Consider the following 25,544-nt stretch of genomic DNA (forward strand, 5'->3'; position numbering starts at 1 on the left):
CTTGGGGTGTCCACAATTACCTTCGGAGTTCTGATGGGATCCGGTGCTTTAGTGCTGGTATGATCGCATCCGGCATGTCTCGCACCGCCTGCCCCCTTATGCTCCCCGCGTGTGGCCCTTACCCGTCCGCCCGGGGCGAACCGTGCCGTCGTAGGAGCGAATAAGTGGCTGACTCGTACCGCGTACGAACGGCAGGGTCTCATGAGAGCGAAAAGCGAGATACGTGTACCCCGAGCGAACGGCGGGACGTTTGTCCCGGACAGAAGTTGGAACGAACGACGGCGTCGCCAGGCACGCACGTCACGAGCGATAAACGCGTAGGCCGAACGAATGGCTCCGGCAAGTACCGAAAACGGTAAAAATGAACGAATGGCTCGACCGAGGTCCCAAAACGGCAAAATGAACGAATGTCTCGACCAAGAACCCAAAACGGCTAAAAAGAGGGCTAAAAAGAGGGATGCAACACGAGGTCACCCATCCTAGTACTACACTCGCCCAAGCACGCTTAACTTCGGAGTTCTGATGGGATACGGTGCTTTAGTGCTGGTATGATCGCATCCAGCATGTCTCGCACCGCCTGCGCCCTTATGCTCCCCGCGCGTGGCCCTTACCCGTCCGCCAAGGGCGAACCCTGCCGTCGTAGGAGCGAATAAGCGGCTGACTCGTACCGCGTACGAACGGCAGGGTCTCATGAGAGCGAAAAGCGAGATACGTGTACCCCGAGCGAACGGCGGGACGTCTGTCCCGGACAGAAGGTGGAAGGAACGACGGCGTCGCCAGGCACGCGCGTCACGAGCGATAAACGCGTAGGCCGAACGAATGGCTCCGGCAAGTACCGAAAACGGTAAAAATGAACGAATGGCTCGACCGAGGTCCCAAAACCGCAAAAATGAACGAATGTCTCGACCAAGAACTCAAAACGGCTAAAAAGAGGGATGCAACACGAGGACTTTTCAGGAGGTCACCCATTCTAGTACTACTCTCGCCCAAGCACGCTTAACTTCGGAGTTCTGATGGGATCCGATGCTTTAGTGCTGGTATGATCGCATCCAACATGTCTTGCACCGCCTGCCCCCTTATGCTCCCCGCGCGTGGCCCTTACCCGTCCGCCAAGGGCGAACCGTGCCGTCGTAGGAGCGAATAAGCGGCTGACTCGTACCGCGTACGAACGGCACGGTCTCATGAGAGCGAAAAGCGAGATACGTGTACCCCGAGCGAACGGCGGGACGTCTGTCCCGGACAGAAGTTGGAACGAACGACGGCGTCGCCAGGCACGCGCGTCACGAGCGATAAACGCGTAGGCCGAACGAATGGCTCCGGCAAGTACCGAAAACGGTAAAAATGAACGAATGGCTCGACCGAGGTCCCAAAACGGCTAAAAAGAGGGATGCAACACGAGAACTTCCCAGGAGGTCACCCATCCTAGTACTACTCTCGCCCAAGCACGCTTAACTTCGGAGTTCTAATGGGATCCGGTGCTTTAGTGCTAGTATGATAGCAACCAGCATGTCTCGCACCGCCTGCCCCCTTATGCTCCCCGCGCGTGGCCCTTACCCGTCCGCCTGGGGCGAACCGTGCCGTCGTAGGAGCGAATAAGCGGCTGACTCCTACTGCGTACGAACGGCAGGGTCTCATGAGAGCGAAAAGCGAGATACGTGTACCCCGAGCGAACGGCGGGACGTCTGTCCCGGACAGAAGTTGGAACGAACGACGGCGTCGCCAGGAACGCGCGTCACGAGCGATAAACGCGTAGGCCGAACGAATGGCTCCGGCAAGTACCGAAAATGGTAAAAATGAACGAATGGCTCGACCGAGGTCCCAAAACAGCAAAAATGAACGGCTAAAAAGAGGGATGCAACACGAGGAGTTCCCAGGAGGTCACCCATCCTAGTACAACTCTCGCCGAAGCATGCTTAACTTCGGAGTTCTGATGGGATCCGATGCTTTAGTGCTGGTATGATCGCATCCGGCATGTCTCGCACCGCCTGCCCCCTTATGCTCCCCGCGCGTGGCCCTTACCCGTCCGCCCGGGGCGAACCGTGCCATCGTAGGAGCGAATAAGCGGCTGACTCGTACCGCGTACGAACGGCAGGGTCTCACGAGAGCGAAAAGCGAGATACGTGTACCCCGAGCGAACGGCGGGACGTCTGTCCAGGAGGTCACCCATCCTAGTACTACTCTCGCCCAAGCACGCTTAACTTCGGAGTTCTGATGGGATCCGGTGCTTTAGTGCTGGTATGATCAGATCCAGCATGTCTCGCACCGCCTGCACCCTTATGCTCCCCGCGCGTGGCCCTTACCCGTCCGCCAAGGGTGATCCGTGCCGTCGTAGGAGCGAATAAGCGGCTGACTCGTACCGCGTACGAACGGCAGGGTCTCATGAGAGCGAAAAGCGAGATACGTGTACCCCGAGCGAACGGCGGGACGTCTGTCCCGGACAGAAGGTGGAAGGAACGACGGCGTCGCCAGGCACGCGCGTCACGAGCGATAAACGCGTAGGCCGAACGAATGGCTCCGGCAAGTACCGAAAACGGTAAAAATGAACGAATGGCTCGACCGAGGTCCCAAAACCGCAAAAATGAACGAATGTCTCGACCAAGAACTCAAAACGGCTGAAAAGAGGGATGCAACACGAGGACTTTCCAGGAGGCCACACATCCTAGTATTACTCTCGCCCAAGCACGCTTAACTTCGGAGTTCTGATGGGATCCGGTGCTTTAGTGCTGGTATGATCGCATCCTGCATGTCTCGCACCGCCTGCCCCCTTATGCTCCCCGCGCGTGGCCCTTACCCGTCCGCCCGGGGCGAACCGTGCCGTCGTAGGAGCGAATAAGCGGCTGACTCCTACCGCGTACGAACGGCAGGGTCTCATGAGAGCGAAAAGCGAGATACGTGTACCCCGAGCGAACGGCGGGACGTCTGTCCCGGACAGAAGTTGGAACGAACGACGGCGTCGCCAGGCACGCGCGTCACGAGCGATAAACGCGTAGGCTGAACGAATGGCTCCGGCAAGTACCGAAAACGGTAAAAATGAACGAATGGCTCGACCGAGGTCCCAAAACCGCAAAAATGAACGAATGTCCCGACCAAGAACCCAAAACGGCTAAAAAGAGGGATGCAACACGAGGACTTCCCAGGAGATGGGATCCGGTGCTTTACTGCTGGTATGATCGCATCCAGCATGTCTCGCACCGCCTGCCCCCTTATGCTCCCCGCGCGTGGCCCTTACCCGTCCGCCAAGGGCGAACCGTGCCGTCGTAGGAGCGAATAAGCGGCTGACTCGTACCGCGTACGAACGGCAGGGTCTCATGAGAGCGAAAAGCGAGATACGTGTACCCCGAGCGAACGGCGGGACGTCTGTCCCGGACAGAAGGTGGAACGAACGACGGCGTCGCCAGGCACGCGCGTCACGAGCGATAAACGCGTAGGCCGAACGAATGGCTCCGGCAAGTACCGAAAACGGTAAAAATGAACGAATGGCTCGACCGAGGTCCCAAAACCGCAAAAATGAACGAATGTCCCGACCAATAACCCAAAACGGCTAAAAAGAGGGATGCAACACGAGGACTTCCTAGGAGGTCACCCATCCTAGTACTACTCTCACCCAAGCACGCTTAACTTCGGAGTTCTGATGGGATCCGGTGCTTTAGTGCTAGTATGATCGCAACCAGCATGTCTCGCACCGCCTGCCCCCTTATGCTCCCCGCGCGTGGCCCTTACCCGTCCGCCTGGGGCGAACCGTGCCGTCGAAGGAGCGAATAAGCGGCTGACTCCTACCGCGTACGAACGGCAGGGTCTCATGAGAGCGAAAAGCGAGATACGTGTACCCCGAGCGAACGGCGGGACGTCTGTCCCGGACAGAAGTTGGAACGAACGACGGCGTCGCCAGGAACGCGCGTCACGAGCGATAAACGCGTAGGCTGAACGAATGGCTCCGGCAAGTACCGAAAACGGTAAAAATGAACGAATGGCTCGACCGAGGTCCCAAAACCGCAAAAATGAACGAATGTCCCGACCAAGAACCCAAAACGGCTAAAAAGAGGGATGCAACACGAGGACTTCCCAGAAGGTCATCCATCCTAGTACTACTCTCGCCCAAGCACGCTTAACTTCGGAGTTAAGATGGGATCCGGTGCTTTAGTGCTGGTATGACCGCTTCCAGCATGTCTCGCACCGCCTGCCCCCTTATGCTCCCCGCGCGTGGCCCTTACCCGTCCGCCCGGGGCGAACCGTGCCGTCGTAGGAGCGAATAAGCGGCTGACTCGTACCGCGTACGAACGGCAGGGTCTCATGAGAGCGAAAAGCGAGATACGTGTACCCCGAGCGAACGGCGGGACGTCTGTCCCGGACAGAAGTTGGAACGAACGACGGCGTCGCCAGGCACGCGCGTCACGAGCGATAAACGCGTAGGCCGAACGAATGGCTCCGGCAAGTACCGAAAACGGTAAAAATGAACGAATGGCTCGACCGAGGTCCCAAAACCGCAAAAATGAACGAATGTCTCGACCAAGAACTCAAAACGGCTAAAAAAAGAGGGATGCAACACGAGGACTTCCCAGGAGGTCATCCATCCTACTACTACTCTCGCCCAAGCACGCTTAACTTCGGAGTTAAGATGGGATCCGGTGCTTTAGTGCTGGTATGACCGCTTCCAGCATGTCTCGCACCGCCTGCCCCCTTATGCTCCCCGCGCGTGGCCCTTACCCGTCCGCCCGGGGCGAACCGTGCCGTCGTAGGAGCGAATAAGCGGCTGACTCGTACCGCGTACGAACGGCAGGGTCTCATGAGAGCGAAAAGCGAGATACGTGTACCCCGAGCGAACGGCGGGACGTCTGTCCCGGACAGAAGGTCGAACGAACGACGGCGTCGCCACTACTCTCGCCCAAGCACGCTTAACTTCGGAGTTCTGATGGGATCCGGTGCTTTAGTGCTGGTATGACCGCATCCAGCATGTCTCGGACCGCCTGCCCCCTTATGCTCCCCGCGCGTGGCCCTTACCCGTCCGCCCGGGGCGAACCGTGCCGTCGTAGGAGCGAATAAGCGGCTGACTCGTACCGCGTACGAACGGCATGGTCTCATGAGAGCGAAAAGCGAGATACGTGTACCCCGAGCGAACGGCGGGACGTCTGTCCCGGACAGAAGTTGGAACGAACGACGGCGTCGCCAGGCACGCGCGTCACGAGCGATAAACGCGTAGGCCGAACGAATGGCTCCGGCAAGTACCGAAAACGGTAAAAATGAACGAATGGCTCGACCGAGGTCCCAAAACGGCAAAAATGAACGAATGTCTCGACCAAGAACCCAAAACGGCTAAAAAGAGGGATGCAACACGAGGACTTCCAAGGAGGTCACCCATCCTAGTACTACTCTCGCCCAAGCACGCTTAACTTCGGAGTTCTGATGGGATCCGATGCTTTAGTGCTGGTATGATCGCATCCACCACGTGTCGCACCGCCTGCCCCCTTATGCTCCCCGCGCGTGGCCCTTACCCGTCCGCCCGGGGCGAACCGTGCCGTCGTAGGAGCGAATAAGCGGCTGACTCGTACCGCGTACGAACGGCAGGGTCTCATGAGAGCGAAAAGCGAGATACGTGTACCCCGAGCGAACGGCGGGACGTCTGTCCCGGACAGAAGTTGGAACGAACGACGGCGTCGCCAGGCACGCGCGATAAACGCGTAGGCCGAACGAATGGCTCCGGCAAGTACCGAAAACGGTAAAAATGAACGAATGGCTCGACCGAGGTCCCAAAACCGCAAAAATGAACGAATGTCCCGACCAAGAACCCAAAACGGCTAAAAAAAGGGATGCAACACGAGGACTTCCCAGGAGGTCACCCATCCTAGTACTACACTCGCCCAAGCACGCTTAACTTCGGAGTTCTGATGGGATCCGATGCTTTAGTGCTGGTATGATCGCATCCAGCACGTGTCGCACCGCCTGCCCCCTTATGCTCCCCGCGCGTGGCCCTTACCCGTCCGCCCGGGGCGAACCGTGCCGTCGTAGGAGCGAATAAGCGGCTGACTCGTACCGCGTACGAACGGCAGGGTCTCATGAGAGCGAAAAGCGAGATACGTGTACCCCGAGCGAACGGCGGGACGTCTGTCCCGGACAGAAGTTGGAACGAACGACGGCGTCGCCAGGCACGCGCGTCACGAGCGATAAACGCGTAGGCCGAACGAATGGCTCCGGCAAGTACCGAAAACGGTAAAAATGAACGAATGGCTCGACCGAGGTCCCAAAACCGCAAAAATGAACGAATGTCTCGACCAAGAACTCAAAACGGCTAAAAAAAGAGGGATGCAACACGAGGACTTCCCAGGAGGTCATCCATCCTACTACTACTCTCGCCCAAGCACGCTTAACTTCGGAGTTAAGATGGGATCCGGTGCTTTAGTGCTGGTATGACCGCTTCCAGCATGTCTCGCACCGCCTGCCCCCTTATGCTCCCCGCGCGTGGCCCTTACCCGTCCGCCCGGGGCGAACCGTGCCGTCGTAGGAGCGAATAAGCGGCTGACTCGTACCGCGTACGAACGGCAGGGTCTCATGAGAGCGAAAAGCGAGATACGTGTACCCCGAGCGAACGGCGGGACGTCTGTCCCGGACAGAAGGTCGAACGAACGACGGCGTCGCCACTACTCTCGCCCAAGCACGCTTAACTTCGGAGTTCTGATGGGATCCGGTGCTTTAGTGCTGGTATGACCGCATCCAGCATGTCTCGGACCGCCTGCCCCCTTATGCTCCCCGCGCGTGGCCCTTACCCGTCCGCCCGGGGCGAACCGTGCCGTCGTAGGAGCGAATAAGCGGCTGACTCGTACCGCGTACGAACGGCATGGTCTCATGAGAGCGAAAAGCGAGATACGTGTACCCCGAGCGAACGGCGGGACGTCTGTCCCGGACAGAAGTTGGAACGAACGACGGCGTCGCCAGGCACGCGCGTCACGAGCGATAAACGCGTAGGCCGAACGAATGGCTCCGGCAAGTACCGAAAACGGTAAAAATGAACGAATGGCTCGACCGAGGTCCCAAAACGGCAAAAATGAACGAATGTCTCGACCAAGAACCCAAAACGGCTAAAAAGAGGGATGCAACACGAGGACTTCCAAGGAGGTCACCCATCCTAGTACTACTCTCGCCCAAGCACGCTTAACTTCGGAGTTCTGATGGGATCCGATGCTTTAGTGCTGGTATGATCGCATCCACCACGTGTCGCACCGCCTGCCCCCTTATGCTCCCCGCGCGTGGCCCTTACCCGTCCGCCCGGGGCGAACCGTGCCGTCGTAGGAGCGAATAAGCGGCTGACTCGTACCGCGTACGAACGGCAGGGTCTCATGAGAGCGAAAAGCGAGATACGTGTACCCCGAGCGAACGGCGGGACGTCTGTCCCGGACAGAAGTTGGAACGAACGACGGCGTCGCCAGGCACGCGCGATAAACGCGTAGGCCGAACGAATGGCTCCGGCAAGTACCGAAAACGGTAAAAATGAACGAATGGCTCGACCGAGGTCCCAAAACCGCAAAAATGAACGAATGTCCCGACCAAGAACCCAAAACGGCTAAAAAAAGGGATGCAACACGAGGACTTCCCAGGAGGTCACCCATCCTAGTACTACTCTCGCCCAAGCACGCTTAACTTCGGAGTTCTGATGGGATCCGATGCTTTAGTGCTGGTATGATCGCATCCAGCACGTGTCGCACCGCCTGCCCCCTTATGCTCCCCGCGCGTGGCCCTTACCCGTCCGCCCGGGGCGAACCGTGCCGTCGTAGGAGCGAATAAGCGGCTGACTCGTACCGCGTACGAACGGCAGGGTCTCATGAGAGCGAAAAGCGAGATACGTGTACCCCGAGCGAACGGCGGGACGTCTGTCCCGGACAGAAGTTGGAACGAACGACGGCGTCGCCAGGCACGCGCGTCACGAGCGATAAACGCGTAGGCCGAACGAATGGCTCCGGGAAGTACCGAAAACGGTAAAAATGAACGAATGGCTCGACCGAGGTCCCAAAACCGCAAAAATGAACGAATGTCTCGACCAAGAACTCAAAACGGCTAAAAAAAGAGGGATGCAACACGAGGACTTCCCAGGAGGTCATCCATCCTAGTACTACTCTCGCCCAAGCACGCTTAACTTCGGAGTTAAGATGGGATCCGGTGCTTTAGTGCTGGTATGACCGCTTCCAGCATGTCTCGCACCGCCTGCCCCCTTATGCTCCCCGCGCGTGGCCCTTACCCGTCCGCCCGGGGCGAACCGTGCCGTCGTAGGAGCGAATAAGCGGCTGACTCGTACCGCGTACGAACGGCAGGGTCTCATGAGAGCGAAAAGCGAGATACGTGTACCCCGAGCGAACGGCGGGACGTCTGTCCCGGACAGAAGGTCGAACGAACGACGGCGTCGCCATTACTCTCGCCCAAGCACGCTTAACTTCGGAGTTCTGATGGGATCCGGTGCTTTAGTGCTGGTATGACCGCTTCCAGCATGTCTCGCACCGCCTGCCCCCTTATGCTCCCCGCGCGTGGCCCTTACCCGTCCGCCCGGGGCGAACCGTGCCGTCGTAGGAGCGAATAAGCGGCTGACTCGTACCGCGTACGAACGGCAGGGTCTCATGAGAGCGAAAAGCGAGATACGTGTACCCCGAGCGAACGGCGGGACGTCTGTCCCGGACAGAAGGTCGAACGAACGACGGCGTCGCCATTACTCTCGCCCAAGCACGCTTAACTTCGGAGTTCTGATGGGATCCGGTGCTTTAGTGCTGGTATGACCGCATCCAGCATGTCTCGGACCGCCTGCCCCCTTATGCCCCCCGCGCGTGGCCCTTACCCGTCCGCCCGGGGCGAACCGTGCCGTCGTAGGAGCGAATAAGCGGCTGACTCGTACCGCGTACGAACGGCAGGGTCTCATGAGAGCGAAAAGCGAGATACGTGTACCCCGAGCGAACGGCGGGACGTCTGTCCCGGACAGAAGTTGGAACGAACGACGGCGTCGCCAGGCACGCGCATCACGAGCGATAAACGCGTAGGCCGAACGAATGGCTCCGGCAAGTACCGAAAACGGTAAAAATGAACGAATGGCTCGACCGAGGTCCCAAAACGGCAAAAATGAACGAATGTCTTGACCAAGAACCCAAAACGGCTAAAAAGAGGGATGCAACACGAGGACTTCCAAGGAGGTCACCCATCCTAGTACTACTCTCGCCCAAGCACGCTTAACTTCGGAGTTCTAATGGGATCCGATGCTTTAGTGCTGGTATGATCGCATCCAGCACGTGTCGCACCGCCTGCCCCCTTATGCTCCCCGCGCGTGGCCCTTACCCGTCCGCCCGGGGCGAACCGTGCCGTCGTAGGAGCGAATAAGCGGCTGACTCGTACCGCGTACGAACGGCAGGGTCTCATGAGAGCGAAAAGCGAGATACGTGTACCCCGAGCGAACGGCGGGACGTCTGTCCCGGACAGAAGTTGGAACGAACGACGGCGTCGCCAGGCACGCGCGTCACGAGCGATAAACGCGTAGGCCGAACGAATGGCTCCGGGAAGTACCGAAAACGGTAAAAATGAACGAATGGCTCGACCGAGGTCCCAAAACCGCAAAAATGAACGAATGTCTCGACCAAGAACTCAAAACGGCTAAAAAAAGAGGGATGCAACACGAGGACTTCCCAGGAGGTCATCCATCCTAGTACTACTCTCGCCCAAGCACGCTTAACTTCGGAGTTAAGATGGGATCCGGTGCTTTAGTGCTGGTATGACCGCTTCCAGCATGTCTCGCACCGCCTGCCCCCTTATGCTCCCCGCGCGTGGCCCTTACCCGTCCGCCCGGGGCGAACCGTGCCGTCGTAGGAGCGAATAAGCGGCTGACTCGTACCGCGTACGAACGGCAGGGTCTCATGAGAGCGAAAAGCGAGATACGTGTACCCCGAGCGAACGGCGGGACGTCTGTCCCGGACAGAAGGTCGAACGAACGACGGCGTCGCCACTACTCTCGCCCAAGCACGCTTAACTTCGGAGTTCTGATGGGATCCGGTACTTTAGTGCTGGTATGACCGCATCCAGCATGTCTCGGACCGCCTGCCCCCTTATGCTCCCCGCGCGTGGCCCTTACCCGTCCGCCCGGGGCGAACCGTGCCGTCGTAGGAGCGAATAAGCGGCCGACTCGTACCGCGTACGAACGGCAGGGTCTCATGAGAGCGAAAAGCGAGATACGTGTACCCCGAGCGAACGGCGGGACGTCTGTCCCGGACAGAAGTTGCAACGAACGACGGCGTCGCCAGGCACGCGCGTCAAGAGCGATAAACGCGTAGGCCGAACGAATGGCTCCGGCAAGTACCGAAAACGGTAAAAATGAACGAATGGCTCGACCGAGGTCCCAAAACGGCAAAAATGAACGAATGTCTCGACCAAGAACCCAAAACGGCTAAAAAGAGGGATGCAACACGAGGACTTCCCAGGAGGTCACCCATCCTAGTACTACTCTCGCCCAAGCACGCTTAACTTCGGAGTTCTGATGGGATCCGATGCTTTAGTGCTGGTATGATCGCATCGAGCATGTGTCGCACCGCCTGCCCCCTTATGCTCCCCGCGCGTGGCCCTTACCCGTCCGCCCGGGGCGAAGCGTGCCGTCGTAGGAGCGAATAAGCGGCTGACTCGTACCGCGTACGAACGGCAGGGTCTCATGAGAGCGAAAAGCGAGATACGTGTACCCCGAGCGAACGGCGGGACGTCTGTCCCGGACAGAAGGTGGAAGGAACGACGGCGTCGCCAGGCACGCGCGTCACGAGCGATAAACGCGTAGGCCGAACGAATGGCTCCGGCAAGTACCGAAAACGGTAAAAACGAACGAATGGCTCGACCGAGGTCCCAAAACGGCAAAAATGAACGAATGTCTCGACCAAGAACCCAAAACGGCTAAAAAGAGGGATGCAACCCGAGGACTTCCCAGGAGGTCACCCATCCTAGTACTACTCTCGCACAAGCACGCTTAACTTTGCAGTTCTGATGGGATCCAGTGCTTTAGTGCTGGTATGATCGCATCCAGCATGTCTCGCACCGCCTGCCCCCTTATGCTCCCTGCGCGTGGCCCTTACCCGTCCGCCCGGGGCGAACCGTGCCGTCATAGGAGCGAATAAGCGGCTGACTCCTACCGCGTATGAACTGCAGGGTCTCATGAGAGCGAAAAGCGAGATACGTGTACCCCGAGCGAACGGCGGGACGTCTGTCCCGGACAGAAGTTGGAACGAACGACGGCGTCGCCAGGCACGCGCGTCACGAGCGATAAACGCGTAGGCTGAACGAATGGCTCCGGCAAGTACCGAAAACGGTAAAAATGAACGAATGGCTCGACCGAGGTCCCAAAACCGCAAAAATGAACGAATGTCCCGACCAAGAACCCAAAACGGCTAAAAAGAGGGATGCAACACGAGGACTTCCCAGGAGATGGGATCCGGTGCTTTACTGCTGGTATGATCGCATCCAGCATGTCTCGCACCGCCTGCCCCCTTATGCTCCCCGCGCGTGGCCATTACCCGTCCGCCAAGGGCGAACCGTGCCGTCGTAGGAGCGAATAAGCGGCTGACTCGTACCGCGTACGAACGGCACGGTCTCATGAGAGCGAAAAGCGAGATACGTGTACCCCGAGCGAACGGCGGGACGTCTGTCCCGGACAGAAGTTGGAACGAACGACGGCGTCGCCAGGCACGCGCGTCACGAGCGATAAACGCGTAGGCCGAACGAATGGCTCCGGCAAGTACCGAAAACGGTAAAAATGAACGAATGGCTCGACCGAGGTCCCAAAACGGCAAAAATGAACGAATGTCTCGACCAAGAACCCAAAACGGCTAAAAAGAGGAGGTCACCCATCCTAGTACTACTCTCGCCCAAGCACACTTAACTTCGGAGTTCAGATGGGATCCGGTGCTTTAGTGCTGGTATGATCACATCCAGCATGTCTCGCACCGCCTGCCCCCTTATGCTCCCCGCGCGTGGCCCTTACCCGTCCGCCCGGGGCGAACCGTGCCGTCATAGGAGCGAATAAGCGGCTGACTCGTACCGCGTACGAACGACAGGGTCTCATGAGAGCGAAAAGCGAGATACGTGTACCCCGAGCGAACGGCGGGACGTCTGTCCCGGACAGAAGGTGGGACGAACGACGGCGTCGCTAGACACGCGCGTCACGAGCGATAAACGCGTAGGCCGAACGACAGGGTCTCATGAGAGCGAAAAGCGAGATACGTGTACCCCGAGCGAACGGCGGGACGTCTGTCCCGGACAGAAGGTGGGACGAACGACGGCGTCGCTAGGCACGCGCGTCACGAGCGATAAACGCGTAGGCCGAACGAATGGCTCCGGCAAGTACCGAAAACGGTAAAAATGAACGAATGGCTCGACCGAGGTCCCAAAACCGCAAAAATGAACGAATGTCTCGACCAAGAACCCAAAACGGCTAAAAAGAGGGATGCAACACGAGGACTTCCCAGGAGGTCACCCATCCTAGTACTACTCTCGCCCAAGCACGCTCTACTTCGGAGTTCTGATGGGATTCGGTGCTTTAGTGCTGGTGTGATCGCATCCAGCATGTCTCGCACCGCCTGCCCCCTTATGCTCCCCGCGCGTGGCCCTTACCAGTCCGCCCGGGGCGAACCGTGCCGTCGTAGGAGCGAATAAGCGGCTGACTCGTACCGCATACGAACGGCAGGGTCTCATGAGAGCGAAAAGCGAGATACGTGTACCCCGAGCGAACGGCGGGACGTCTGTCCCGGACAGAAGGTGGAACGAACGACGGCGTCGCCAGGCACGCGCGTCACTAGCGATAAACGCGTAGGCCGAACGAATGGCTCCGGCAAGTACCGAAAACGGTAAAAATGAACGAATGGCTCGACCGAGGTCCCAAAACGGCAAAAATGAACGAATGTCTCGACCAAGAACGCAAAACGGCTAAAAAGAGGGATGCAACACGAGGACTTCCTAGGAGGTCACCCATCCTAGTACTAGTCTCGCCCGAGCACGCTTAACTTCGGAGTTCCAATGGGATCCGGTGCTTTAGTGCTGGTATGATCGCATCCAGCATGTCTTGCACCGCCTGCCCCCTTATGCTCCCCGCGCGTGGCCCTTACCCGTCCGCCCGGGGCGAACCGTGCCGTTGTAGGAGCGAATAAGCGGCTGACTCGTACCGCGTACGAACGGCAGGGTCTCATGAGAGCGAAAAGCGAGATACGTGTACCCCGAGCGAACGGCGGGACGTCTGTCCCGGACAGAAGGTGGAACGAACGACGGCGTCGCCAGGCACGCGCGTCACGAGCGATAAACGCGTAGGCCGAACGAATGGCTCCGGCAAGTACCGAAAACGGTAAAAATGAACGAATGGCTCGACCGAGGTCCCAAAACGGCAAAAATGAACGAATGTCTCGACCAAGAACCCAAAACGGCTAAAAAGAGGGATGCAACACGAGGACTTCCCAGGAGGTCACCCATCCTAGTACTACTCTCGCCCAAGCACGCTTAACTTCGGAGTTCTGATGGGATCCGATGCTTTAGTGCTGGTATGATCGCATCGAGCATGTGTCGCACCGCCTGCCCCCTTATGCTCCCCGCGCGTGGCCCTTACCCGTCCGCCCGGGGCGAAGCGTGCCGTCGTAGGAGCGAATAAGCGGCTGACTCGTACCGCGTACGAACGGCAGGGTCTCATGAGAGCGAAAAGCGAGATACGTGTACCCCGAGCGAACGGCGGGACGTCTGTCCCGGACAGAAGGTGGAAGGAACGACGGCGTCGCCAGGCACGCGCGTCACGAGCGATAAACGCGTAGGCCGAACGAATGGCTCCGGCAAGTACCGAAAACGGTAAAAACGAACGAATGGCTCGACCGAGGTCCCAAAACGGCAAAAATGAACGAATGTCTCGACCAAGAACCCAAAACGGCTAAAAAGAGGGATGCAACCCGAGGACTTCCCAGGAGGTCACCCATCCTAGTACTACTCTCGCACAAGCACGCTTAACTTTGCAGTTCTGATGGGATCCAGTGCTTTAGTGCTGGTATGATCGCATCCAGCATGTCTCGCACCGCCTGCCCCCTTATGCTCCCTGCGCGTGGCCCTTACCCGTCCGCCCGGGGCGAACCGTGCCGTCATAGGAGCGAATAAGCGGCTGACTCCTACCGCGTATGAACTGCAGGGTCTCATGAGAGCGAAAAGCGAGATACGTGTACCCCGAGCGAACGGCGGGACGTCTGTCCCGGACAGAAGTTGGAACGAACGACGGCGTCGCCAGGCACGCGCGTCACGAGCGATAAACGCGTAGGCTGAACGAATGGCTCCGGCAAGTACCGAAAACGGTAAAAATGAACGAATGGCTCGACCGAGGTCCCAAAACCGCAAAAATGAACGAATGTCCCGACCAAGAACCCAAAACGGCTAAAAAGAGGGATGCAACACGAGGACTTCCCAGGAGATGGGATCCGGTGCTTTACTGCTGGTATGATCGCATCCAGCATGTCTCGCACCGCCTGCCCCCTTATGCTCCCCGCGCGTGGCCATTACCCGTCCGCCAAGGGCGAACCGTGCCGTCGTAGGAGCGAATAAGCGGCTGACTCGTACCGCGTACGAACGGCACGGTCTCATGAGAGCGAAAAGCGAGATACGTGTACCCCGAGCGAACGGCGGGACGTCTGTCCCGGACAGAAGTTGGAACGAACGACGGCGTCGCCAGGCACGCGCGTCACGAGCGATAAACGCGTAGGCCGAACGAATGGCTCCGGCAAGTACCGAAAACGGTAAAAATGAACGAATGGCTCGACCGAGGTCCCAAAACGGCAAAAATGAACGAATGTCTCGACCAAGAACCCAAAACGGCTAAAAAGAGGAGGTCACCCATCCTAGTACTACTCTCGCCCAAGCACACTTAACTTCGGAGTTCAGATGGGATCCGGTGCTTTAGTGCTGGTATGATCACATCCAGCATGTCTCGCACCGCCTGCCCCCTTATGCTCCCCGCGCGTGGCCCTTACCCGTCCGCCCGGGGCGAACCGTGCCGTCATAGGAGCGAATAAGCGGCTGACTCGTACCGCGTACGAACGACAGGGTCTCATGAGAGCGAAAAGCGAGATACGTGTACCCCGAGCGAACGGCGGGACGTCTGTCCCGGACAGAAGGTGGGACGAACGACGGCGTCGCTAGACACGCGCGTCACGAGCGATAAACGCGTAGGCCGAACGACAGGGTCTCATGAGAGCGAAAAGCGAGATACGTGTACCCCGAGCGAACGGCGGGACGTCTGTCCCGGACAGAAGGTGGGACGAACGACGGCGTCGCTAGGCACGCGCGTCACGAGCGATAAACGCGTAGGCCGAACGAATGGCTCCGGCAAGTACCGAAAACGGTAAAAATGAACGAATGGCTCGACCGAGGTCCCAAAACCGCAAAAATGAACGAATGTCTCGACCAAGAACCCAAAACGGCTAAAAAGAGGGATGCAACACGAGGACTTCCCAGGAGGTCACCCATCCTAGTACTACTCTCGCCCAAGCACGCTCTACTTCGGAGTTCTGATGGGATTCGGTGCTTTAGTGCTGGTGTGATCGCATCCAGCATGTCTCGCACCGCCTGCCCCCTTATGCTCCCCGCGCGTGGCCCTTACCAGTCCGCCCGGGGCGAACCGTGCCGTCGTAGGAGCGAATAAGCGGCTGACTCGTACCGCATACGAACGGCAGGGTCTCATGAGAGCGAAAAGCGAGATACGTGTACCCCGAGCGAACGGCGGGACGTCTGTCCCGGACAGAAGGTGGAACGAACGACGGCGTCGCCAGGCACGCGCGTCACTAGCGATAAACGCGTAGGCCGAACGAATGGCTCCGGCAAGTACCGAAAACGGTAAAAATGAACGAATGGCTCGACCGAGGTCCCAAAACGGCAAAAATGAACGAATGTCTCGACCAAGAACGCAAAACGGCTAAAAAGAGGGATGCAACACGAGGACTTCCTAGGAGGTCACCCATCCTAGTACTAGTCTCGCCCGAGCACGCTTAACTTCGGAGTTCCAATGGGATCCGGTGCTTTAGTGCTGGTATGATCGCATCCAGCATGTCTTGCACCGCCTGCCCCCTTATGCTCCCCGCGCGTGGCCCTTACCCGTCCGCCCGGGGCGAACCGTGCCGTTGTAGGAGCGAATAAGCGGCTGACTCGTACCGCGTACGAACGGCAGGGTCTCATGAGAGCGAAAAGCGAGATACGTGTACCCCGAGCGAACGGCGGGACGTCTGTCCCGGACAGAAGGTGGAACGAACGACGGCGTCGCCAGGCACGCGCGTCACGAGCGATAAACGCGTAGGCCGAACGAATGGCTCCGGCAAGTACCGAAAACGGTAAAAATGAACGAATGGCTCGACCGAGGTCCCAAAACGGCAAAAATGAACGAATGTCTCGACCAAGAACCCAAAACGGCTAAAAAGAGGAGGTCACCCATCCTAGTACTACTCTCGCCCAAGCACGCTTAACTTCGGAGTTCAGATGGAATCCGGTGCTTTACTGCTGGTATGATCACATCCAGCATGTCTCGCACCGCCTGCCCCCTTATGCTCCCCGCACGTGGCCCTTACCCGTCCGCCCGGGGCGAACCATGCCGTCGTAGGAGCGAATAAGCGGCTGACTCGTACCGCGTACGAACGGCAGGGTCTCATGAGAGCGAAAAGCGAGATACGTGTACCCCGAGCGAACGGCGGGACGTCTGTCCCGGACAGAAGGTGGAACGAACGACGGCGTCGCCAGGCACGCGCGTCACTAGCGATAAACGCGTAGGCCGAACGAATGGCTCCGGCAAGTACCGAAAACGGTAAAAATGAACGAATGGCTCGACCGAGGTCCCAAAACGGCAAAAATGAACGAATGTCTCGACCAAGAACCCAAAACGGCTAAAAAGAGGAGGTCACCCATCCTAGTACTACTCTCGCCCAAGCACGCTTAACTTCGGAGTTCAGATGGGATCCGGTGCTTTAGTGCTGGTATGATCACATCTAGCATGTCTCGCACCGCCTGCCCCCTTATGCTCCCCGCGCGTGGCCCTTACCCGTCCGCCCGGGGCGCACCGTGCCGTCGTAGGAGCGAATAAGCGGCTGACTCGTACCGCGTACGAACGGCACGGTCTCATGAGAGCGAAAAGCGAGATACGTGTACCCCGAGCGAACGGCGGGACGTCTGTCCCGGACAGAAGTTGGAACGAACGACGGCGTCGCCAGGCACGCGCGTCACGAGCGATAAACGCGTAGGCCGAACGAATGGCTCCGGCAAGTACCGAAAACGGTAAAAATGAACGAATGGCTCGACCGAGGTCCCAAAACGGCAAAAATGAACGAATGTCTCGACCAAGAACCCAAAACGGCTAAAAAGAGGAGGTCACCCATCCTAGTACTACTCTCGCCCAAGCACACTTAACTTCGGAGTTCAGATGGGATCCGGTGCTTTAGTGCTGGTATGATCACATCCAGCATGTCTCGCACCGCCTGCCCCCTTATGCTCCCTGCGCGTGGCCCTTACCCGTCCGCCCGGGGCGAACCGTGCCGTCATAGGAGCGAATAAGCGGCTGACTCGTACCGCGTACGAACGACAGGGTCTCATGAGAGCGAAAAGCGAGATACGTGTACCCCGAGCGAACGGCGGGACGTCTGTCCCGGACAGAAGGTGGGACGAACGACGGCGTCGCTAGACACGCGCGTCACGAGCGATAAACGCGTAGGCCGAACGACAGGGTCTCATGAGAGCGAAAAGCGAGATACGTGTACCCCGAGCGAACGGCGGGACGTCTGTCCCGGACAGAAGGTGGGACGAACGACGGCGTCGCTAGGCACGCGCGTCACGAGCGATAAACGCGTAGGCCGAACGAATGGCTCCGGCAAGTACCGAAAACGGTAAAAATGAACGAATGGCTCGACCGAGGTCCCAAAACCGCAAAAATGAACGAATGTCTCGACCAAGAACCCAAAACGGCTAAAAAGAGGGATGCAACACGAGGACTTCCCAGGAGGTCACCCATCCTAGTACTACTCTCGCCCAAGCACGCTCTACTTCGAAGTTCTGATGGGATTCGGTGCTTTAGTGCTGGTGTGATCGCATCCAGCATGTCTCGCACCGCCTGCCCCCTTATGCTCCCCGCGCGTGGCCCTTACCAGTCCGCCCGGGGCGAACCGTGCCGTCGTAGGAGCGAATAAGCGGCTGACTCGTACCGCATACGAACGGCAGGGTCTCATGAGAGCGAAAAGCGAGATACGTGTACCCCGAGCGAACGGCGGGACGTCTGTCCCGGACAGAAGGTGGAACGAACGACGGCGTCGCCAGGCACGCGCGTCACTAGCGATAAACGCGTAGGCCGAACGAATGGCTCCGGCAAGTACCGAAAACGGTAAAAATGAACGAATGGCTCGACCGAGGTCCCAAAACGGCAAAAATGAACGAATGTCTCGACCAAGAACGCAAAACGGCTAAAAAGAGGGATGCAACACGAGGACTTCCTAGGAGGTCACCCATCCTAGTACTAGTCTCGCCCGAGCACGCTTAACTTCGGAGTTCCAATGGGATCCGGTGCTTTAGTGCTGGTATGATCGCATCCAGCATGTCTTGCACCGCCTGCCCCCTTATGCTCCCCGCGCGTGGCCCTTACCCGTCCGCCCGGGGCGAACCGTGCCGTTGTAGGAGCGAATAAGCGGCTGACTCGTACCGCGTACGAACGGCAGGGTCTCATGAGAGCGAAAAGCGAGATACGTGTACCCCGAGCGAACGGCGGGACGTCTGTCCCGGACAGAAGGTGGAACGAACGACGGCGTCGCCAGGCACGCGCGTCACGAGCGATAAACGCGTAGGCCGAACGAATGGCTCCGGCAAGTACCGAAAACGGTAAAAATGAACGAATGGCTCGACCGAGGTCCCAAAACGGCAAAAATGAACGAATGTCTCGACCAAGAACCCAAAACGGCTAAAAAGAGGAGGTCACCCATCCTAGTACTACTCTCGCCCAAGCACGCTTAACTTCGGAGTTCAGATGGAATCCGGTGCTTTACTGCTGGTATGATCACATCCAGCATGTCTCGCACCGCCTGCCCCCTTATGCTCCCCGCACGTGGCCCTTACCCGTCCGCCCGGGGCGAACCATGCCGTCGTAGGAGCGAATAAGCGGCTGACTCGTACCGCGTACGAACGGCAGGGTCTCATGAGAGCGAAAAGCGAGATACGTGTACCCCGAGCGAACGGCGGGACGTCTGTCCCGGACAGAAGGTGGAACGAACGACGGCGTCGCCAGGCACGCGCGTCACTAGCGATAAACGCGTAGGCCGAACGAATGGCTCCGGCAAGTACCGAAAACGGTAAAAATGAACGAATGGCTCGACCGAGGTCCCAAAACGGCAAAAATGAACGAATGTCTCGACCAAGAACCCAAAACGGCTAAAAAGAGGAGGTCACCCATCCTAGTACTACTCTCGCCCAAGCACGCTTAACTTCGGAGTTCAGATGGGATCCGGTGCTTTAGTGCTGGTATGATCATATCTAGCATGTCTCGCACCGCCTGCCCCCTTATGCTCCCCGCGCGTGGCCCTTACCCGTCCGCCCGGGGCGCACCGTGCCGTCGTAGGAGCGAATAAGCGGCTGACTCGTACCGCGTACGAACGGCAGGGTCTCATGAGAGCGAAAAGCGAGATACGTGTACCCCGAGCGAACGGCGGGACGTCTGTCCCGGACAGAAGGTGGAACGAACGACGGCGTCGCCAGGCACGCACGTCACGAGCGATAAACGCGTAGGCCGAACGAATGGCTCCGGCAAGTACCGAAAACGGTAAAAATGAACGAATGGCTCGACCGAGGTCCCAAAACGGCAAAAATGAACGAATGTCTCGACCAAGAACCCAAAACGGCTAAAAAGAGGGATGCAACACGAGGACTTCCCAGGAGGTCACCCATCCTAGTACTACTCTCGCCCAAGCACGCTTAACTTCGGAGTTCAGATGGAATCCGGTGCTTTACTGCTGGTATGATCACATCCAGCATGTCTCGCACCGCCTGCCCCCTTATGCTCCCCGCACGTGGCCCTTACCCGTCCGCCCGGGGCGAACCATGCCGTCGTAGGAGCGAATAAGCGGCTGACTCGTACCGCGTACGAACGGCAGGGTCTCATGAGAGCGAAAAGCGAGATACGTGTACCCCGAGCGAACGGCGGGACGTCTGTCCCGGACAGAAGGTGGAACGAACGACGGCGTCGCCAGGCACGCGCGTCACTAGCGATAAACGCGTAGGCCGAACGAATGGCTCCGGCAAGTACCGAAAACGGTAAAAATGAACGAATGGCTCGACCGAGGTCCCAAAACGGCAAAAATGAACGAATGTCTCGACCAAGAACCCAAAACGGCTAAAAAGAGGAGGTCACCCATCCTAGTACTACTCTCGCCCAAGCACGCTTAACTTCGGAGTTCAGATGGGATCCGGTGCTTTAGTGCTGGTATGATCACATCTAGCATGTCTCGCACCGCCTGCCCCCTTATGCTCCCCGCGCGTGGCCCTTACCCGTCCGCCCGGGGCGCACCGTGCCGTCGTAGGAGCGAATAAGCGGCTGACTCGTACCGCGTACGAACGGCAGGGTCTCATGAGAGCGAAAAGCGAGATACGTGTACCCCGAGCGAACGGCGGGACGTCTGTCCCGGACAGAAGGTGGAACGAACGACGGCGTCGCCAGGCACGCACGTCACGAGCGATAAACGCGTAGGCCGAACGAATGGCTCCGGCAAGTACCGAAAACGGTAAAAATGAACGAATGGCTCGACCGAGGTCCCAAAACGGCAAAAATGAACGAATGTCTCGACCAAGAACCCAAAACGGCTAAAAAGAGGGATGCAACACGAGGACTTCCCAGCAGGTCACCCATCCTAGTACTAGTCTCGCCCTAGCACGCTTAACTTCAGAGTTCTAATGGGATCCGGTGCTTTAGTGCTGGTATGATCGCATCCAGCATGTCTTGCACCGCCTGCCCCCTTATGCTCCCCGCGCGTGGCCCTTACCCGTCCGCCCGGGGCGAACCGTGCCGTTGTAGGAGCGAATAAGCGGCTGACTCGTACCGCGTACGAACGGCAGGGTCTCATGAGAGCGAAAAGCGAGATACGTGTACCCCGAGCGAACGGCGGGACGTCTGTCCCAGACAGAAGGTGGAACGAACGACGGCGTCGCCACTACTCTCGCCCAAGCACGCTTAACTTCGGAGTTCTGATGGGATCCGGTGCTTTAGTGCTGGTATGACCGCATCCAGCATGTCTCGCACCGCCTGCCCCCTTATGCTCCCCGCGCGTGGCCCTTACCCGTCCGCCTGGGGCGAACCGTGCCGTCGTAGGAGCGAATAAGCGGCTGACTCGTACCGCGTACGAACGGCAGGGTCTCATGAGAGCGAAAAGCGAGATACGTGTACCCCGAGCGAACGGCGGGACGTCTGTCCCGGACAGAAGGTGGAACGAACGACGCCGTCGCCAGGCACGCGCGTCACGAGCGATAAACGCGTAGGCCGAACGAATGGCTCCGGCAAGTACCGAAAACGGTAAAAATGAACGAATGGCTCGACCGAGGTCCCAAAACGGCAAAAATGAACGAATGTCTCGACCAAGAACCCAAAACGGCTAAAAAGAGGAGGTCACCCATCCTAGTACTACTCTCGCCCAAGCACGCTTAACTTCGGAGATCAGATGTGATCCGGTGCTTTAGTGCTGGTATGATCACATCCAGCATGTCTCGCACCGCCTGCCCCCTTATGCTCCCCGCGCGTGGCCCTTACCCGTCCGCCCGGGGCGAACCGTGCCGTCGTAGGAGCGAATAAGCGGCTGACTCGTACCGCTTACGAACGGCAGGGTCTCATGAGAGCGAAAAGCGAGATACGTGTACCCCGAGCGAACGGTGGGACGTCTGTCCCGGACAGAAGGTGGAACGAACGACGCGTCGCCAGGCACGCGCGTCACGAGCGATAAATGCGTATGCCGAACGAATGGCTCCGGCAAGTACCGAAAACGGTAAAAATGAACGAATGGCTCGACCGAGGTCCCAAAACGGCAAAAATGTCTCGACCATGAAACCAAAACGGCTAAAGAGAGGGATGCAACACGAGGACTTCCTAGGAGGTCACCCATCCTAGTACTACTCTCGCCCAAGCACGCCTAACTTCGGAGTTCTGATGGGATCCGGTGCTTTAGTGCTGGTATGATCGCATCCAGCATGTCTCGCACCGCCTGCCCCCTTATGCTCCCCGCGCGTGCCCCTTACCCGTCCGCCAAGGGCGAACCGTGCCGTCGTAGGAGCGAATGAGCGGCTGACTCGTACCGCGTACGAATGGCAGGGTCTCATGAGAGCGAAAAGCGAGATACGTGTACCCCGAGCAAACGGCGGGACGTCTGTCCCGGACAGAAGGTGGAACGAACGACGGCGTCGCCAGGCACGCGCGTCACGAGCGATAAACGCGTATGCCGAACGAATGGCTCCGGCAAGTACCGAAAACGGTAAAAATGAACGAATGGCTCGACCGAGGTCCCAAAACGGCAAAATTGAACGAATGTCTCGACCAAGAAACCAAAACGGCTAAAAAGAGGGATGCAACACGAGGACATCCCAGGAGGTCACCCATCCTAGTACTACTCTCGCCCAAGCAAGCTTAACTTCGGAGTTCTGATGGGATCCGGTGCTTTAGTGCTGGTATGTTCGCATCCAGCATGTCTCGCACCGCCTGCCCCCTTATGCTCCCCGCGCGTGGCCCTTACCCGTCCGCCCGGGGCGAACCGTGCCGTCGTAGGAGCGAATAAGCGGCTGACTCGTACCGCGTACGAACGGCAGGGTCTCATGAGAGCGAAAAGCGAGATACGTGTACCCCGGGCGAACGGCGGGACGTCTGTCCCGGACAGAAGGTGGAACGAACGACGGCGTCGCTAGGCACGCGCGTCACGAGCGATAAACGCGTAGGCCGAACGAATGGCTCCGGCAAGTACCGAAAACGGTAAAAATGAACGAGTGGCTCGACCGAGGTCCCCAAACGGCAAAAATGTCTCGACCAAGAAACCAAAACGGCTAAAAAGAGGGATGCAACACGAGGACTTCCCAGGAGGTCACCCATCCTGGTACTGCTTAACTTCGGAGTTCTGATGGGATCCGGTGCTTTAGTGCTGGTATGATCGCATCCAGCATGTCTCGCACCACCTGCCCCCTTATGCTCCCCGCGCGTGGCCCTTACCCGTCCGCCCGGGGCGAACCGTGCCGTTGTAGGAGCGAATAAGCGGCTGACTCGTAGCGCGTACGAACGGCAGGGTCTCATGAGAGCGAAAAGCGAGATACGTGTACCCCGAGCGAACGGCGGGACGTCTGTCCCGGACAGAAGGTGGAACGAACGACGGCGTCGCCAGGCACGCGCGTCACGAGCGATAAACGCGTAGGCCGAACGAATGGCTCCGGCAAGTACCGAAAACGGTAAAAATGAACGAATGGCTCGACCGAGGTCCCAAAACGGCAAAATTGAACGAATGTCTCGACCAAGAACCCAAAACGGCTAAAAAGAGGGATGCAACACGAGGACTTCCCAGGAGGTCACCCATCCTAGTACTACTCTCGCCCAAGCAAGCTTAACTTCGGAGTTCTGATGGGATCCGGTGCTTTAGTGCTGGTATGTTCGCATCCAGCATGTCTCGCACCGCCTGCCCCCTTATGCTCCCCGCGCGTGGCCCTTACCCGTCCGCCCGGGGCGAACCGTGCCGTCGTAGGAGCGAATAAGCGGCTGACTCGTACCGCGTACGAACGGCAGGGTCTCATGAGAGCGAAAAGCGAGATACGTGTACCCCGAGCGAACGGCGGGACGTCTGTCCCGGACAGAAGGTGGAACGAACGACGGCGTCGCCACTACTCTCGCCCAAGCACGCTTAACTTCGGAGTTCTGATGGGATCCGGTGCTTTATTGCTGGTATGATCGCATCCAGCATGTGACGCACCGCCTGCCCCCTTATGCTCCCCGCGCGTGGCCCTTACCCGTCCGCCCGGGGTGAACCGTGCCGTCGTAGGAGCGAATAAGCGGCTGACTCGTACCGCGTACGAACGGCAGGGTCTCATGAGAGCGAAAAGCGAGATACATGTACCCCGAGCGAACGGCGAGACGTCTGTCCCGGACAGAAGGTGGAACGAACGACGGCGTCGCCAGGCACGCGCGTCACGAGCGATAAACGCATAGGCCGAACGAATGGCTCCGGCAAGTACCGAAAACTGTAAAAATGAACGAATGGCTCGACCGAGGTCCCCAAACGGCAAAAATGTCTCGACCAAGAAACCAAAACGGCTAAAAAGAGGGATGCAACACGAGGACTTCCCAGGAGGTCACCCATCCTGGTACTGCTTAACTTCAGAGTTCTGATGCGATCCGGTGCTTTAGTGCTGGTATGATCGCATCCAGCATGTCTCGCACCACCTGCCCCCTTATGCTCCCCGTGCGTGGCCCTTACCCGTCCGCCCGGGGCGAACCGTGCCGTTGTAGGAGCGAATAAGCGGCTGACTCGTAGCGCGTACGAACGGCAGGGTCTCATGAGAGCGAAAAGCGAGATACGTGTACCCCGAGCGAACGGCGGGACGTCTGTCCCGGACAGAAGGTGGAACGAACGACGGCGTCGCCAGCCACGCGCGTCACGAGCGATAAACGCGTAGGCCGAACGAATGGCTCCGGCAAGTACCGAAAACGGTAAAAATGAACGAATGGCTCGGCCGAGGTCCCAAAACGGCAAAATTGAACGAATGTCTCGACCAAGAACCCAAAACGGCTAAAAATAGGGATGCAACACGAGGACTTTCCAGGAGGTCACCCATCCTAGTACTACTCTCGCCCAAGCAAGCTTAACTTCGGAGTTCTGATGGGATCCGGTGCTTTAGTGCTGGTATGTTCGCATCCAGCATGTCTCGCACCGCCTGCCCCCTTATGCTCCCCGCGCGTGGCCCTTACCCGTCCGCCCGGGGTGAACCGTGCCGTCGTAGGAGCGAATAAGCGGCTGACTCGTACCACGTACGAACGGCAGGGTCTCATGAGAGCGAAAAGCGAGATACGTGTACCCCGAGCGAACGGCGGGACGTCTGTCCCGGACAGAAGTTGGAACGAACGACGGCGTCGCCAGGCACGCGCGTCACGAGCGATAAACGCGTAGGCCGAACGAATGGCTCCGGCAAGTACCGAAAACGGTAAAAATGAACGAATGGCTCGACCGAGGTCCCAAAACGGCAAAATTGAACGAATGTCTCGACCAAGAACCCAAAACGGCTAAAAATAGGGATGCAACACGAGGACTTCCCAGGAGGTCACCCATCCTAGTACTACTCTCGCCCAAGCAAGCTTAACTTCGGAGTTCTGATGGGATCCGGTGCTTTAGTGCTGGTATGTTCGCATCCAGCATGTCTCGCACCGCCTGCCCCCTTATGCTCCCCGCGCGTGGCCCTTACCCGTCCGCCCGGGGCGAACCGTGCCGTCGTAGGAGCGAATAAGCGGCTGACTCGTACCGCGTACGAACGGCAGGGTCTCATGAGAGCGAAAAGCGAGATAC

General features: G+C 58.5%; 32 non-coding genes and 12 pseudogenes across 32 annotated transcripts; all 44 read right to left on the minus strand.

Moving 5' to 3' along the window:
* Positions 1-454: 454 nt before the first annotated feature.
* LOC121056572 lies at positions 455-560 on the minus strand (annotated as a pseudogene).
* A 372-nt stretch (positions 561-932) lies between these two features.
* Positions 933-1,051, minus strand: LOC121056232. The gene has a single exon (XR_005813099.1). It is a non-coding gene; the product is annotated as a 5S ribosomal RNA (ribosomal RNA).
* Positions 1,052-1,384: 333 nt separating this feature from the next.
* LOC121056213 lies at positions 1,385-1,503 on the minus strand. The gene has a single exon (XR_005813080.1). It is a non-coding gene; the product is annotated as a 5S ribosomal RNA (ribosomal RNA).
* Positions 1,504-1,849: 346 nt separating this feature from the next.
* On the minus strand, positions 1,850-1,968 carry LOC121056389. The gene has a single exon (XR_005813249.1). It is a non-coding gene; the product is annotated as a 5S ribosomal RNA (ribosomal RNA).
* Positions 1,969-2,130: 162 nt separating this feature from the next.
* LOC121056580 lies at positions 2,131-2,249 on the minus strand (annotated as a pseudogene).
* Positions 2,250-2,621: 372 nt separating this feature from the next.
* On the minus strand, positions 2,622-2,740 carry LOC121056383. The gene has a single exon (XR_005813243.1). It is a non-coding gene; the product is annotated as a 5S ribosomal RNA (ribosomal RNA).
* Positions 2,741-3,550: 810 nt separating this feature from the next.
* LOC121056268 lies at positions 3,551-3,669 on the minus strand. The gene has a single exon (XR_005813134.1). It is a non-coding gene; the product is annotated as a 5S ribosomal RNA (ribosomal RNA).
* Positions 3,670-4,041: 372 nt separating this feature from the next.
* LOC121056376 lies at positions 4,042-4,160 on the minus strand. The gene has a single exon (XR_005813236.1). It is a non-coding gene; the product is annotated as a 5S ribosomal RNA (ribosomal RNA).
* Positions 4,161-4,534: 374 nt separating this feature from the next.
* On the minus strand, positions 4,535-4,653 carry LOC121056403. The gene has a single exon (XR_005813263.1). It is a non-coding gene; the product is annotated as a 5S ribosomal RNA (ribosomal RNA).
* Positions 4,654-5,319: 666 nt separating this feature from the next.
* LOC121056147 lies at positions 5,320-5,438 on the minus strand. Its single transcript, XR_005813014.1, has one exon. It is a non-coding gene; the product is annotated as a 5S ribosomal RNA (ribosomal RNA).
* A 363-nt stretch (positions 5,439-5,801) lies between these two features.
* On the minus strand, positions 5,802-5,920 carry LOC121056610. The gene has a single exon (XR_005813401.1). It is a non-coding gene; the product is annotated as a 5S ribosomal RNA (ribosomal RNA).
* Positions 5,921-6,294: 374 nt separating this feature from the next.
* LOC121056404 lies at positions 6,295-6,413 on the minus strand. Its single transcript, XR_005813264.1, has one exon. It is a non-coding gene; the product is annotated as a 5S ribosomal RNA (ribosomal RNA).
* A 666-nt stretch (positions 6,414-7,079) lies between these two features.
* On the minus strand, positions 7,080-7,198 carry LOC121056148. Its single transcript, XR_005813015.1, has one exon. It is a non-coding gene; the product is annotated as a 5S ribosomal RNA (ribosomal RNA).
* Positions 7,199-7,561: 363 nt separating this feature from the next.
* LOC121056421 lies at positions 7,562-7,680 on the minus strand. The gene has a single exon (XR_005813279.1). It is a non-coding gene; the product is annotated as a 5S ribosomal RNA (ribosomal RNA).
* A 374-nt stretch (positions 7,681-8,054) lies between these two features.
* On the minus strand, positions 8,055-8,173 carry LOC121056353. Its single transcript, XR_005813214.1, has one exon. It is a non-coding gene; the product is annotated as a 5S ribosomal RNA (ribosomal RNA).
* Positions 8,174-9,133: 960 nt separating this feature from the next.
* Positions 9,134-9,252, minus strand: LOC121056169. The gene has a single exon (XR_005813036.1). It is a non-coding gene; the product is annotated as a 5S ribosomal RNA (ribosomal RNA).
* Positions 9,253-9,626: 374 nt separating this feature from the next.
* On the minus strand, positions 9,627-9,745 carry LOC121056354. The gene has a single exon (XR_005813215.1). It is a non-coding gene; the product is annotated as a 5S ribosomal RNA (ribosomal RNA).
* Positions 9,746-10,411: 666 nt separating this feature from the next.
* On the minus strand, positions 10,412-10,530 carry LOC121056167. Its single transcript, XR_005813034.1, has one exon. It is a non-coding gene; the product is annotated as a 5S ribosomal RNA (ribosomal RNA).
* Positions 10,531-10,902: 372 nt separating this feature from the next.
* On the minus strand, positions 10,903-11,021 carry LOC121056394. The gene has a single exon (XR_005813254.1). It is a non-coding gene; the product is annotated as a 5S ribosomal RNA (ribosomal RNA).
* Positions 11,022-11,808: 787 nt separating this feature from the next.
* On the minus strand, positions 11,809-11,926 carry LOC121056584 (annotated as a pseudogene).
* Positions 11,927-12,436: 510 nt separating this feature from the next.
* Positions 12,437-12,555, minus strand: LOC121056364. The gene has a single exon (XR_005813224.1). It is a non-coding gene; the product is annotated as a 5S ribosomal RNA (ribosomal RNA).
* A 372-nt stretch (positions 12,556-12,927) lies between these two features.
* On the minus strand, positions 12,928-13,046 carry LOC121056186. The gene has a single exon (XR_005813053.1). It is a non-coding gene; the product is annotated as a 5S ribosomal RNA (ribosomal RNA).
* Positions 13,047-13,418: 372 nt separating this feature from the next.
* Positions 13,419-13,537, minus strand: LOC121056168. The gene has a single exon (XR_005813035.1). It is a non-coding gene; the product is annotated as a 5S ribosomal RNA (ribosomal RNA).
* A 372-nt stretch (positions 13,538-13,909) lies between these two features.
* LOC121056395 lies at positions 13,910-14,028 on the minus strand. Its single transcript, XR_005813255.1, has one exon. It is a non-coding gene; the product is annotated as a 5S ribosomal RNA (ribosomal RNA).
* A 787-nt stretch (positions 14,029-14,815) lies between these two features.
* LOC121056585 lies at positions 14,816-14,933 on the minus strand (annotated as a pseudogene).
* Positions 14,934-15,443: 510 nt separating this feature from the next.
* On the minus strand, positions 15,444-15,562 carry LOC121056365. The gene has a single exon (XR_005813225.1). It is a non-coding gene; the product is annotated as a 5S ribosomal RNA (ribosomal RNA).
* Positions 15,563-15,934: 372 nt separating this feature from the next.
* On the minus strand, positions 15,935-16,053 carry LOC121056187. The gene has a single exon (XR_005813054.1). It is a non-coding gene; the product is annotated as a 5S ribosomal RNA (ribosomal RNA).
* A 349-nt stretch (positions 16,054-16,402) lies between these two features.
* On the minus strand, positions 16,403-16,520 carry LOC121056600 (annotated as a pseudogene).
* A 349-nt stretch (positions 16,521-16,869) lies between these two features.
* Positions 16,870-16,987, minus strand: LOC121056589 (annotated as a pseudogene).
* A 349-nt stretch (positions 16,988-17,336) lies between these two features.
* On the minus strand, positions 17,337-17,454 carry LOC121056586 (annotated as a pseudogene).
* A 510-nt stretch (positions 17,455-17,964) lies between these two features.
* On the minus strand, positions 17,965-18,083 carry LOC121056282. The gene has a single exon (XR_005813147.1). It is a non-coding gene; the product is annotated as a 5S ribosomal RNA (ribosomal RNA).
* Positions 18,084-18,455: 372 nt separating this feature from the next.
* Positions 18,456-18,574, minus strand: LOC121056188. The gene has a single exon (XR_005813055.1). It is a non-coding gene; the product is annotated as a 5S ribosomal RNA (ribosomal RNA).
* A 349-nt stretch (positions 18,575-18,923) lies between these two features.
* Positions 18,924-19,041, minus strand: LOC121056601 (annotated as a pseudogene).
* Positions 19,042-19,390: 349 nt separating this feature from the next.
* On the minus strand, positions 19,391-19,508 carry LOC121056587 (annotated as a pseudogene).
* Positions 19,509-19,880: 372 nt separating this feature from the next.
* LOC121056209 lies at positions 19,881-19,999 on the minus strand. Its single transcript, XR_005813076.1, has one exon. It is a non-coding gene; the product is annotated as a 5S ribosomal RNA (ribosomal RNA).
* A 349-nt stretch (positions 20,000-20,348) lies between these two features.
* LOC121056590 lies at positions 20,349-20,466 on the minus strand (annotated as a pseudogene).
* A 372-nt stretch (positions 20,467-20,838) lies between these two features.
* On the minus strand, positions 20,839-20,957 carry LOC121056197. The gene has a single exon (XR_005813064.1). It is a non-coding gene; the product is annotated as a 5S ribosomal RNA (ribosomal RNA).
* Positions 20,958-21,147: 190 nt separating this feature from the next.
* LOC121056611 lies at positions 21,148-21,251 on the minus strand (annotated as a pseudogene).
* A 349-nt stretch (positions 21,252-21,600) lies between these two features.
* LOC121056592 lies at positions 21,601-21,718 on the minus strand (annotated as a pseudogene).
* Positions 21,719-22,081: 363 nt separating this feature from the next.
* LOC121056171 lies at positions 22,082-22,200 on the minus strand. The gene has a single exon (XR_005813038.1). It is a non-coding gene; the product is annotated as a 5S ribosomal RNA (ribosomal RNA).
* A 372-nt stretch (positions 22,201-22,572) lies between these two features.
* LOC121056326 lies at positions 22,573-22,691 on the minus strand. Its single transcript, XR_005813190.1, has one exon. It is a non-coding gene; the product is annotated as a 5S ribosomal RNA (ribosomal RNA).
* An 839-nt stretch (positions 22,692-23,530) lies between these two features.
* Positions 23,531-23,649, minus strand: LOC121056181. The gene has a single exon (XR_005813048.1). It is a non-coding gene; the product is annotated as a 5S ribosomal RNA (ribosomal RNA).
* Positions 23,650-24,782: 1,133 nt separating this feature from the next.
* On the minus strand, positions 24,783-24,901 carry LOC121056278. The gene has a single exon (XR_005813143.1). It is a non-coding gene; the product is annotated as a 5S ribosomal RNA (ribosomal RNA).
* A 372-nt stretch (positions 24,902-25,273) lies between these two features.
* Positions 25,274-25,392, minus strand: LOC121056182. The gene has a single exon (XR_005813049.1). It is a non-coding gene; the product is annotated as a 5S ribosomal RNA (ribosomal RNA).
* Positions 25,393-25,544: the final 152 nt, after the last annotated feature.

Source organism: Oryza brachyantha, unplaced genomic scaffold, assembly GCF_000231095.2.
Source record: "Oryza brachyantha unplaced genomic scaffold, ObraRS2 ChrUN-Ctg46, whole genome shotgun sequence".
Classification (NCBI taxonomy): Eukaryota; Viridiplantae; Streptophyta; class Magnoliopsida; order Poales; family Poaceae; genus Oryza; species Oryza brachyantha.